Raw genomic sequence first — 12519 nt, 5'->3', positions numbered from 1 at the left:
GTAGCCTCCAGCACTTGTTCAAACAAAAGGATCTCAATTTGAGGCCACGGAGATGGTTGGAGCTGCTAAAGGACTATGATATCACTATTTTGTACCATCCGGGAAAGGCCAATATGGTGGTTGATGCCTTGAGTAGGAAGGCGGTGATTACGGGTAGTCTTGCATTTATTCTTGTTGGGGAGAGACCTTTTGCAGTTGATGTTCAGGCCTTGGCCAATCGATTTGTGAGGTTGGATATTTCAGAGCCCAGTCGGATCTTAGCTTGTGCGGTTTCTCGGTCATCCTTGTTTGATCGCATCAGAGAGCGCCAATATGATGATCCTCATTTTCTTGTCCTCAAGGACATAGTTCAGCACGGCGATGCCAGAGATGTGACTATTGGTGATGACAGGGTATTGAGGATGCATGGCCGTATATGTGTGCCCAACGTAGATGGACTTCGTGAGTTGATTCTGGAGGAGGCCTATAGCTCACGGTATTCCATCCATTCGGGTGCCGCAAAGATGTACCAGGATTTGAGACAACACTACTGGTGGAGGAGAATGAATAAAGATATAATGGGGTTTGTAGCTCGGTGTCTCGGTTGTCAGCAAGTGAAATATGAGCATCAAAGACCGGGTGGCTTGCTTCAGCAGATAGATATTCTTGAGTGGAAGTGGGAGCGGATCACCATGGATTTCGTAGCTGGACTCCCACGGACTTTGAGAAAGTTCGATTTTATTTGGGTGATTGTGGATCGGCTGACCAAGTCCGCGCACTTCATTCCTGTGTGTACTACCTATTCTTTAGAGCGGTTAGCTGAGATTTATATCCGAGAGATTGTTCGCCTGCATGGCGTCCCGATTTCTATCATTTCAGACAGAGGTACTCAGTTTACATTGCAGTTTTGGAGGGTCGTACAGCGAGAGTTGGGTACTCAGGTTGAGTTGAGCACAGCTTTTCACCCTCAGATGGACGGACTGTCCGAGCGCAATATTCAGATATTGGAGGACATGTTACGCGCTTGTGTCATTTGACCAGTTTCTACCACTCGCGGAGTTTGCTTACAACAACAGTTATCAGTCGAGCATTCAGATGGCTCCATATGATGCTTTATATGGGAGGTGGTGTAGATCTCCAGTAGGTTGGTTTGATCCGGGCGAGGCTTTTGGGTACATACCTGGTATATAATGCTTTGGACAAGGTCAAAGTGATTCAGGAGCTGCTTCGTACAGCTCAGTTAAGACAAAAGAGTTATGTTGATAGAAAGGTTCGTGATGTGTCTTAAATGGTTGGGGAGAAGGTTTTACTGAAGGTTTCACCCATGAAGGGTGTTATGGATTTGGGAAGAAGGGCAAGTTGAGCCCTCGATTCATTGGGCCTTTTGAGGTGCTTCGGAGGATTGGGGAGGTGGCTTATGAGCTTGCTTTGCCACCTAGCTTGTCGGGTGTGCATCCGGTATTTCATGTTTCTATGCTCCAAAAGTACATCGGCGATCCGTCGCATGTTTTGGATTTCAGCACGGTTCAGTTAGACGCTCATTTGACTTATGATGTGGAGCCACTGGCTATTTTGGAACGGCATGTCCGAACGTTGAGATCAAAGGATATAGCTTCAGTGAAAGTGCAGTGGAGAAGTCGGCCCGTGGAGGAGGCTACTTGGGAGACCGAGCGGGAGATGCGGAGCAGATATCCACACCTATTTGAGGCTTCAGGTATGTTTCTAGACTCGTTCGAGGACGAACATTTGTTTAAGAGGGGGAGGATGTTACGACCCGGCCGGTCGTTTCGTGAGTTATAGCCCCATTTCCACCATTTCTGCTTCCTTATGTGTTCCTCAGCTGTATTTCTTCGTATAGTGTTGGTTGGTTTGGGTCCGGAGTGGTTTCGGTGGGAAATGAGACACTTAGTCTCTTTTGTGAGGTTTAAGTTAGAAAAGTTAACCGGATGTTGACTTATTTGTAAGCGATCTCGGATGTGAATTCTGATGGTTCGGTTAGCTCCGTTAGGTTATTTTGGACTTGGGAGCGCGTTCGGAATATGATTTGGAGGTCCGTGGTAGATTTAGGCTTGAATTGGTGAAAATGGAAATTTGGTGATTCTCGATCGGCAGTGGAAATTTTTATATCGGGGTCAGAATGGAATTCCGGAAGTTAGAGCGGGTTCATTGTGTCAATTGTTATGTGTGTGCAAAATTAAGGGTCATTTGGACATGCTTTGATAGGTTTTTGCGTTGTTTGTTAAATTTAGAAATTTAGATGATCTTAGGGTTGAATCCAAGGTTAATTTGGTGTTTGGATGCTGTTTTGAGTGATTCGAAGGCTCTATTAAGTTTGAATGATGTTATGGGCTGTGTTGGTATGTTTGGTTGAGGTCCCGAGGGCCTCGGATGAGCTTCGGGGTCCGCGGCCGCGGCAGGATTTACGCGGACAGCGGTGAGAAGAGTGCGGCCACGATGGAATTACGCGGACCGCGAAGTGGAGGTTCAGAGGGCACTATATAAGTGAGGTTTAGGGTTTTATTTCACATCTTGGACTTTGGGAACTTGGTTTGAGACGGAATTTCTAGAGTTTTTCAAGGAAATCATCTAGGTATGTAATTCTAACTCAGTTTTGGATAATATTCATGAATATATCATTGAATTCATCATTTGATTCGTGATTTGGATGGAATTTGGGGAAAATTTGGTGGAGTTACATAAAATGAATATTTGGGAATTGAAAGCCCATTTGAGGTCGAATTTGAGTGAAACTAGTATGGTTAGTCTTATAATCGAATGGGTTGTCGGATTTTGCGACTTTTGTTGGGTTTCAAGACGGGGATCGGGGCCCAGCTTTTGAGTTGACTTTTTGGCTTTTGGCCTAAAGCTTAGCAATTTCTTATGGGATGATTCTTTTAGCTCGTATTGATTGTATCGAATTGTTTGTGGCTAGATTCGAGGCATTTGGAGGCCGGTTCGAGAGGCAAGGACATCGCGGGATAGGGATTTGACCCGTTTGAGGTAAGTAATGATTGTAAATCTAGTCCTGAGGGTATGAAACCTCGGTTTTCACATCGTTTTACTTCTTTGAGGTGACACACATGCTAGGCGACGAGCGTGTGGGCGTGCACCGTTGGGGATTGTGACTTGGTCCATCCCGTAGCAACTATAAAGTTGCGTATTTGATTGAAACTATATGATACTTATGTGTTTTAGAAAGAACTACTATAATTGGGCTGAATGCCATATTTGGGCCTTGTGCCATAGCTGTTTGGACCCTTAGGGGCCTTTTCTTATTATCCTCTCAGTGTTTTGTTTTAAGATCTATACTCAGTCATGTTGTGTTTACTAATTTCATAGCTCAGTCTTTATTACTCCGTTTTGATACATAAAATAATATTTTGGGCTGAGCACCCTGTTCTTACTGATAGCCCGAGTGGCTTGAGAGATTTATGATTGAGTGAGGCCAAGGGCCCGTTTTGTGAGGATATTATGGGATCGGGCTGCGCACCGCAGCATGTTGTTACTGATTTATGAGTATGAGAGGCCGATGGCCTGATTGATTTATGCCACGAGGTGGCTTGTTATAGCGCTTGGGCTGTAGGAGCCCCTCTAGAGTCTGCACACCCCCAGTGAGCCCGGGTACCCTGAGTGAGTGATATGATGTTTTGCCCGAGGGGTTGTTCTTGATTCATGTTGTGCCCGAGGGGTTGTTTACGAGCGATTGTGAGGTTTGCCCGAGGGGCTGTTTATGATTCATGTTTGCCTGAGGGGCTGTTCACGAGCGATGTTTTGCCCGAGGGGCTGTTTATGTTTTCATCATTTTTACTTCTGTTTCATCACTTTGTTGGAAAAACCTGTTGAAAGATGTTTTAAAGCGGTTTAGTGAAACTGGATTTTTAAACGAGATGATTTGACTCACAACTGATTTGAAAGCATGTTGTACTTACGGAGATTTCATGATGTGAACTTTATGTGTTTCTTACTGCTCAGTCTTTATTTACTTTTATTACTTACTGAGTTGGTGTACTTGCATTACTCCCCGAACTTTGTGTGCAGATCCAGGGGTTGCTGGACGTGCTAGCGATTGTTGATTTTCATTCGTCACGGATCTGTGGAGTTAGCAAGGTAGCTGCATGGCGATCGCAACCCTGCTCTTCTCCCTCCTATCTTCCTTTAGATATTATTAGTTGTTTTCCCAGACTATATTAGTCTTATTTTTTATCGGATAGTTCTTAGTGGATGCTCATGACTAGTGACACCCTGATGTCGGGCTTTTCTTCCGCATTTTGTTATTCAGATTTATCGTATGAAGTTTTATTAATTAAATAGCTTGAAGAAATCTTTATTTTGAATTATCGGTTTGTTTTGGTAAAATAGTCGGCTTGCCTAGTTCCACGTTAGGCGCCATCATGACATAGTAGATTTGGGGTCGTGACACCTAATCCCTCAAGTCAAGGTTAACCATGATACTTACCTTGCTCCACAATTAAATCAAAGCTCAAACGGGGCTTTGCCTCTAGAATTAACCTCCAAACCAATCAAACCTAACCAAAATAGTTCAAGGAATTTAAAATAGGCTTTAGAAACTACCCACAAGTCAAAAAGGTTTAATCTTTAATGATTTTGGAAAAATTCAACAAAAGTCAACCCCAGGTCCGCTTGGTCAAAACTCGAGATTCGGACCAAAACCAATTACCCATTCACCCCCGAGCCCGATTATGTGACTAGAAATCCGACCTCAATTTGAGGTCTATATATCATTTCTCAAAATTCCCAATTTCTACCACGAAAAAGCACAGATTAAATGTTAGAAATCCATAGGTGTTGATGGGAATGGAAGAAAACGAGTTAAAAATCTACTAACCTATAAAGTTGGGATGAAATTTCTCTTCAAAATCGCCTCTAGGCCGAGCTCAAACTTGGAAATGGTGAGAAATGTGTTAAATCCCAACTGTGGGATATTTATGTCACTAGGAGTCAGGCCTTCTTCGCGTTCGCAAAGGGCCTGATGCGATCGCGAAGAGTAGCGTCCACAATGGTCTTCACTTTCACGATTGTTTTCCCCCCCGGCCACCGTGTTCGCGAGCCTGCACTCGCGTTTGCGTATAACAAGCCCCAGCCTTTCCCCAGAGTCCCTTACCCATCGCGTTCGCATATGAAGAGCCGCGTTCGCGAAGGGTGATCCCTCCAATGCTTTGCGTTTGCGAGCTCTTCTTCGCGTTCGAGTAGAAGAAAACCTTCCTAGTCCCCAGTCACCCGAGCCTCCGGGCTCCAAACAAAACATGCACAAAAGTGTAATAACATCATACGAACTCGATCGCACGATCAAAACACAAAAATAACACCTAGAACCACGAATCAGACATCAAAATGTATGAAATTTTCAAAGAAACTTAAGAACTTTCAAATTTTCAAACGGACGTCCGAATCTCGTCAAATCAACTCCGTTTTGCACTAAATTTTGCAGACAAGTCACAAATAATGAAATGAACCTATTCCAAGTTCTGGAACCGAAATTCAAATCTAGTAGCAACAAAGTCAACCTAAGGTCAAACTTAAGAATTCTTTAAACCTTCAAATTATTAGTTTTCAACAAATCACATTAAATCAAGTTAAGGACTTCCTAATTTAATTCCTGGCATACAACCGAGTCCCAAATCACTATGTGGACCCATCGAGACCGTCAAAATACTGATCCATGTCCATTTACATGAAATGTTGATCGTAGCTAACTCAAATCATTTTTAGGCTAAAATTCACATTCTCTTCAATTATTCACATAAAATTTTTCTGGAAAAAGACACGTACTGTGCACACAAATCAAGAAATTCTAAACGGAGCTATTCGAGGTCTTAGAACACAAAAAATGAAGGCTAAAACTCATGACCTATTGGGTCATCACAACTGAAATAGGGCCTCACTGGAGCACCCCGACAAGGCGGTGGTGCTGAATACATGGGCCTGCTAGACTGTCCCCTTACCAACTGAACTCTGCCCCCAGACGGAGCACTAGTGAACCCTCTAGAATATCGAGGCTGCTTGTCCCTCGGTGCATAAGGAGTCACAATCTCAATCTCTCTGTCCATAGTAACCTGGATACCATAGTGCAAGCCCGCAATAAACATTTGCACTCTCTCTGCATCGGTGGGGAGTATCATAAGTGCATGGCAAGAAAACTCAGAAAATCTCGCTACATAATTGGCCATAGACATCTGACTCTGTTGGAGCCGCTCGAGCTGACCCTGTAGCTCTTCGCTCTGAGAGGGTAGAATATATATCTCTCCAGAAAGAGATGTGTGAACTGGTCCCAAGTCAAGCGAGGCAAACTTGCTGGTTTGCTAAGAAGATAGGACTGCCACCATATACGGGCCCTGCCCTCCAACTGAATAGTGGTGAAGTCCACCCCGTAGGACTCTAATACCCTCATGTTGTGCAATCTGTCTCTGCAACGATCAATAAAGTCTTGGGGGTCCTCATGTCCCTCACCTCTAATGGTGGGAGGATATGGCTTAGTTCATCTATCTAACAGTTTTTGCGGCTGTTCGGTTGCGGATGGTTTAGGCTCTGGTATAGCCGCTGTAACTGGTTGAGCTACGCCTCTAGGTACTGCATCTGGGGTTTATATGCGGCAGCAGCGTGCCCTGGAGCCTGAGCGGTAAGGGTCTGTGCTCCCTCTCCCGCCTGGGATATGGTTGGGTCCGCTTAAAATAAACCATCCTGTGTCACAGAGTCCATGAACCGCAGCATACGACCCATGACCTCCTAAAATCCCGGGTGCAAACATAAAAGCTGCAAGGTTGGCTCAGCTGCAGGCGCCTTATCCTGCTCCTCAATGATTGAATCCTCTACAGGATCCGTTGGTGGCACAACGGGAGCAGCTCTAGGACACCCCCGTCCTCTAGCAGGAGCTGGAGCCCTCCCTCGGCCTCTAGCAATAGGGGGAGCAACTTCTCTATAGCCGGGTACATTCACCGCGTGCGTTCTCACCATTTGTGAAAGAATCAGAGAAAGATACTTAGTACAACATCAACTGCATGATAGGAGACGAAGAAAGAGAAGTTTCCTAATACTCTATAGCCTCTCGAAGATAAGTACGGGCGTCTTCGCACCGATCCACAAGACTCTATTAGGCCCGCTCATGACTTGTGAGACCTATGTGAACCTAGCGTTCTGATACCAAATTGTCACGACCCAATTCCCGCTGTAGGCTGTGATGGCGTCCAACGTCGCCGCTAGGCAAGCCAACGGTGAACTATCCATTTAATTATTGATTTTAATATTTTTAAGTCATTGATTTTATTTAATAAAGAAACAAAGAGTAAGTAACCATAGTAATATGGAGAATAAAATACACATAAAAGCGAAGTAGTGAAATTAAATAACAAAAACCATGAATATCTACTAGAATTTTCTAAAACCTGGTATCACAAGTGCATGAGCAACTAGTAGAATATACAAAACCTCCTATACTACTGTCATTTAAGATAGACAAAAAAATAAATACAACAAGGAGGAGACTCCGGGTGCTGCAGAACGAATCATGGGAAGCAACTCACCACTAAGTCTCCGAGTAGTAGGGATACGCGCTTGACTGACCACCAGATGCACCTGCCTCAGATCCTACACGATTAGTGCAGAAGTGTAGGGTGAGCACATAAAAAACATGTACCCAGTAAGTATCTAGTCTAACCTCAAAGAAGTAATAACGAGGGGTCGACATCGATACTTACTAGAAGTCGATAAATAATGTACGAGAATCATAAATAGGCATGAAATACAACAATAACAGAGGAATAAGAAACAATAAATGATGATTCTTAAACATATTATCAATTTAAAATCTCCAATTTCCATATGCCAAGTCTTTAACACATAAGAGTCACCAAGTAATTTTTATGTCTCAGATTAAGAAAGAAATATCATGTATAATCGGACTCCGAGCAAATATCACGCACGATTTATGTCGAGGTCGTACGGCCCGTTCAAGAATAGTGTGTACACTACCGAGGGTCGACCAGCGCGAACCATAGATGCATCTAATATACTGCCAAGGCGTTTAGCACGATCCACATGAATAGAGGAAACTCTACAAACTCTAATCAACGACTACTACATAGGAATAGTACTCAAAGAGGGCATAACTTTCACGACCCAAACCGAAGGGCCGCGACGGGCACCCGGTGCCTTACTCAACCGAGTACCAACGTAACATATCTTTCTTATCATACTATCATGGGTAAATGAGCTAGAAAACCTTTCATGAGATAACAAGAATAAAACATAAGGGAATACTTAACGTATGATGACCCAGCATGATATACAAACTTATACATGTGACATACGGGCCTATAAGGCCGACATGACCATTTGTAAACTCAAAACATAGGCCGACAAGGCCATACAAGTATCCGTACACCTGACATCTGTCTACAAGCCTCTAAGAGTACATAAAATCATAAAGGTCGGGACAGGGCCCCGCCATACCAATCAATACATATCCAAAGCATACTGACCAAATAGGCAACTCCGGAGCAAGTGGAGTACACCAATACCTTCGTTGAGCTGATAGACTACTAGGAGGAATTTCAACCTGTCTATCGGGACCTGCGGGCATGAAACGCAGCGTCCCCAGGCAAAATGGACGTCAGTACGAATAAAGTACCGAGTATGTAAGGCAGGAAAGCATAAATAAGAACAATAATGTAAAGAGAGATAGAGGAGATACAACCTGTAACATCTGAGTGCCTCTGGGGGCTACTGACATGAAATGCATAATACATATAGATACATAAACTTTTAAAAACATACGCCTCTGTGGGCATCATCATCATCATATCATACCCGACCTCAAAGAGGACTCGGTAAAAACGTACCTGGCCACGTGGAGCTCGGTAAACCCAACTGATCAGTGGTTGCACAATAGGTGCCATACCCGGCCGACTATAGCGCGGCTCGGTAGAGTAAAATAGATACATATATATAATGTATGCTCGACTCATGGAATCAAGTTCTAAACCTTTTGGAGTGACATAAGAACATTATGGACATCCCTACCATCAATATGAACCTTAGTAGGATTTAAGGATCATACCACTTGTTTAGAATAACTTTATAAGGAAAGAACAACATGGACAACCTTAGTTTCTAGGAGTAGATCCGTTATGAATTAGCATACCATTTATGTTCATGTCACTTTAGATCATGCCAAAAGAAAGAAGTAAGAGCCTTAACATAACTTGTATATACTGCCCCAATCTCAAGCTATGCAATTTTCACGACTCCTTAGTCTACAATAAGAGAAATGATACTGTAGTTATCATTCAAGCGTCATAACTATTATGTATCGACTATTTTACGATGAAACGGACAGCACCTCCCCTATATATATGACTTCACACAATTCCAAACAATCACCAAACAGCCCAAACAACATCAATAATAATCATATTGAGCCTCCCAAAACAGTCCACGCACAACCTAATCACTTCATACATACGACGGCCACTGTAGTCGTGTCAAACGACCCGGAAATGTTACGAAGAACTACCAGCCCACAACCCTACATCTATATGGTGTTTTTCCACATCCTTCCTCCTCCAAAACTCCACAAAACAGTAGTAAAACACGCAGCCCAGCAGCAACACAAAACAGTCCACAAAACAGTCCGCTACAAGTGAATAACTCGAACTCACGGCTTCCGATCACCGTCCCGTGAGTTCTTACATATATAGAACGAATTACCATGAATTCACAGAAGAATAAATGTATGAAAAAGAGCAGTAAACTCACCTTACTTGTTGGATAACTCAGCCCTTCCCTTGGTTCTTCAAACTCTAGGTTTTACCCCCAATTAAAACTTGAAAGAGAGGGAAAATCGATTAGGGTTTGTGGATAATTTTTGGGAGCAAGTTTGCAGGGGTTTAGGTCTGGTTATTTGCGATATATAATGAGGGTTATATTGCAGGAGATAACCCTTTAAATGGGCTCTTTGGCCGACCCGAAATTTCCTATTTTTCGGCTATCATTTAACCAAGTAGGTGACACACCTACTTGTCACCTAGCAGCTTGTGCAGTCTCGCAAAAATGCCTATATCTCTCTACTCCGGTGTCGTATTGATGAACAGTTTAATGCGTTGGAAACTAGACTCATAGATATTTAATTGGTAGGTATATCATCCCCTAATTCCATGTATATTGGGAGAAAAACTCAGTTACATTTGACCTAATTTTCAGCACATTTATGAATGGAACTTGTGATGACCTTTTTCCAACTTTTGTTCCACAACTCGCTTGACTTCGAAACATAACACCAACTATCGTACGAATAAAATAACTCGTAAATACAATCTCCTTATAATGTTAATAACCCTAGTATCACCCCAAAAGTACATGGTGAAATATTCCAACTTGTCGACTTTCGACGAAACTTATTTTCTTCAATTCGTTTAGCTTCTAAGCCTTCAAACCCTCTTGCTACTTGGTACTAATGATCTTAAATATTTATAACCTCCACATTAACATGATGAACTAACTTTGTAAACTTTTAAAAGATGATTCCCTTTCTGAGCTCACATTAATTGACTTATGATGTACTCTTACATACGAAAACACGAGGTGTAACATCATTCCCCCCTTTTGGAACATTCGTCCTCGAATGTTGATTAATGCGCTTATTAGTCTCATAACCTGTAGCTCATAAGAATTCCTTAATATTGTCCTTGACATCTAGGAAACTGTTCTGTAAATAAATCCAAAGGCCAGGGTATTCCCACCTTTAGGCTTCTTTCTCATACCACGACCTGTGGTCGGAATTTTTCCAACATCGTAACATTTGCTACCTTATGGCATGCAGTATGTACGACTGTGTCATTGTATGAGTGCCTAGCGACTCGTCATCCGTTTTTCCTCCATCTTTTTGCCAATCTCTAAGCCTCACTTTATGAACATATACAGAATTATGACTAGTTGTCCCTCTAGGCATCTATATGTGTATCTGATGTCTTTCGCTTGGTACTTTATCGAACTTAAGACTATTGCTATCTCTTGGTAGGTTATACTATACCATAAAACTTACTTCGGTTTATTATTACCTAGGTTTGCTACCCAACTCCAGGTTACTCTTTCGCTGCTTATCCTATATGTATAAATCTAAGTCCTTTAGTGCTTCTTCATTATTATTCATCTTAAGAATAACAAACAATTCTCATCTTGTACTTTGGAACTTGTACCCATCTATTGTTTATTCACCTTAATGTTGAAATATAATCTATCACTGATAACTTGTAACCTCTTACGTAATACACTATCACTAGGGCTCACATCTTATCGAGGAACATCTGAAGTGATTTTCCTGATCCACCTAGGGATAATACTATACTTCAATAACCATATTTCATTGCATCCCAATGCGATTCATCTTATGGGGGTATTCTAATCCCGTGTAATTAATAAAATCCTTTTCTCGTTAAATCATTACTCAATCAAAGGCCTAAGCGTCATCCTCTTATCAATCACAATTACACCCTTATTCTACTGCCAGGGCAGCATTCCATCTCTTCTAACTGCACCTAGTCTTAGACTCCTTTGTGTTCATTCAGGCTGTACCGAGCTCTTTATTACATATGGAAATCATCAGCTCCCTTCTTTTGATGGGTTTAATCCCAAGGACATACATATTCTCGTCACCTTCTCACTCACCTTTTCATATCCTTACTCCTATCTACCTAAAACCTTTTTGCTCTACAATACATTACTTTAGGACCTTCACCGATCTATTTATACTACTCGCAACCTTCCTTAAACTTGCTAGCACCATAAATTTCCTTTCGTGCCTTCTCAGTTGTCCTTAAATATAAGCAATTACTTTTGCTGGTCATTCTATCACTTGTTGCATGAATACTTGGCCTGTCTTTTTGCCCACGAATACTATAATTTCTTGTACCTCATATGATCTCAAACATCACCTTTGATGGCCTTTTTTTTCCATTCATTAGCCATGATAGGTGTCACTTTATTATGGAGTGTATGCAATGTCACACCTCCTTTTTTACTTACTACACCCTGGAAGGGTATAATAAAGGGAGTTATTTCCAATTTGAAGTGACAATCGGAACGGGATTTATTATTAACATTCAGAGTCGCCACTTGGGAGATTAATGGTGTCCCAAGTCACCGGTTGAATCCCGATCCGAGGAAATTATGACTCTGTTAACAGTCCGCGAACCAGAACTCCGAGTAAGGAATTCTGTTAACCCTGGGAGAAGGTATTAGGCATTCCCGGGTTCCGTGGTTCTAGCACGGTCGCTCTACTGTTGTATTTGCTTTTACCTGATTTTAAAACATGTTCTAACCTACGTGCCCTTTATTAATAAACCGCTTTTATTTATATTTTTCATTTTTAAAAGAATTGCAACGTCGTGAAAATGCGTCTTGAACCACGTCGCACCAGTGCACCCGTGGTTGTCAACACATTTCGAGTCCGTTGAGATTTGGATTTGGGTCACATAAATGTGCACCCGTATTTAGGAAGGTAATTTATTAAAATACGTGCCTAAAGTA

The sequence above is a fragment of the Nicotiana attenuata genome, unplaced genomic scaffold (assembly GCF_001879085.1).
Source record: "Nicotiana attenuata strain UT unplaced genomic scaffold, NIATTr2, whole genome shotgun sequence".
Classification (NCBI taxonomy): Eukaryota; Viridiplantae; Streptophyta; class Magnoliopsida; order Solanales; family Solanaceae; genus Nicotiana; species Nicotiana attenuata.
The sequence above is the reverse complement of the archived record's forward strand: the minus strand, read 5'-3'. Positions refer to the sequence as shown.